The sequence below is a fragment of the Chrysochloris asiatica genome, unplaced genomic scaffold, assembly GCF_000296735.1.
Source record: "Chrysochloris asiatica unplaced genomic scaffold, ChrAsi1.0 scaffold00001, whole genome shotgun sequence".
In the NCBI taxonomy this organism is placed as follows: Eukaryota; Metazoa; Chordata; class Mammalia; order Afrosoricida; family Chrysochloridae; genus Chrysochloris; species Chrysochloris asiatica.
In genome coordinates this window covers 62,338,265-62,339,574 of record NW_006408519.1, presented here as the reverse complement: position 1 = coordinate 62,339,574, position 1,310 = coordinate 62,338,265, and the positions used below count along the sequence as shown (strand labels likewise).

The following is a 1,310-nucleotide window of genomic DNA, read 5'->3' as shown; positions in this document are numbered from 1 at the left end:
CTGAGCACAGCTATTGCACAAAGTAAACAACTAATAGTCATCCTATGCATTGTGAGGAATCCAGCTTTTCTGTCAGCCTCATCATACATAAGGAGTCTTGGTGGCACTGTGGCTAAGCGCTCAGCTGATAACCAGAAGGTCTTCAGTTTGAACCCACCAGTGTCTCCATAAGAGAAAGATGTGACAGTGTGTTTCTGTAAAAGTTTGCAAACTTGGTTTTTTGTTTTTGTTTTTGTTTTTGTTTGGCTCTCTGAGCAGCACCATGGCGGTCGGCAAGAACAAGCGCCTTACAAAAGGTGGCAAAAAAGGAGCCATGAAGAAAGTGGTTAATCCATTTTCTAAGAAAGATTGGTATGATGTAAAGGCACCAGCTATGTTCAATATAAGAAATATTGGGAAAACACTAGTCACAAGAACTCAAGGAACCAAAATTGCATCTGATGGACTTAAGGGTCGTGTTTTTGAAGTGAGTCTTGCTGATCTGCAGAACGATGAAGTTGCATTTAGAAAATTCAAGCTAATTACTGAGGCTGTTTAGGGCAAAAACTGCTTGACCAACTTCCATGGCATGGATCTTACCTGTGACAAAATGTGCTCCATGGTCAAAAAATGGCAGACCATGATTGAAGTTCACGTTGATGTCAAGACTACAGATGGTTATTTACTTCATCTGTTCTGTGTTGGTTTTACTAAAAAACGCAACAACCAGATTCGGAAGACATCTTATGCTCAGCACCAACAGCTCCGTCAAATCCTGAAGAAAATGATGGAAATCATGACCCGAGAGGTGCAGACAAATGACTTGAAAGAAGTGGTCAATGAACTGATTCCAGACAGCATTGGAAAGGACATAGAGAAGGCTTGCCAGTCTATTTACCCTCTCCATGACGTGTTTGTTAGGAAAGTAAAAATGCTGAAGAAGCCTAAGTTTGAGTTGCAGAAACTCATGGAGCTTCATGGTGAAGGCAGTAGGTCTCGAAAAGCTACTGGAGATGAGACAGGTGCTAAAGTTGAATAAGCTGATGGCTATGAACCACCGGTTCAAAAATCTGTTTAAAATTCAGACTTTTAATGGTGACAAATAAAAGGTCTTATTTGCGGGGGGGAAAAAAAAAAGTTTGCAAACTTGGAAACTCTATGGGGCAGTTCTATTTTATTTTTACGCAGATAATAGACCCATTATATGATTTTTACAAATTGTGCAACCCCCTTGCGTGTTTGTTTCCTATGAATGCTACACATATTATATAAGATTGTTATAAATCAGAATCCACTTGATGGCAACAGGTTAGTTAGTTAGCCTAATCCAT

At 39.8% G+C, this 1,310-nt stretch overlaps 1 pseudogene; it reads left to right on the top strand.

Annotated features, from left to right (window-relative positions):
- The first annotated feature begins 262 nt into the window (after window positions 1-262).
- Window positions 263-1,057, top strand: LOC102833427 (annotated as a pseudogene).
- The last annotated feature ends 253 nt before the right edge of the window (window positions 1,058-1,310 follow it).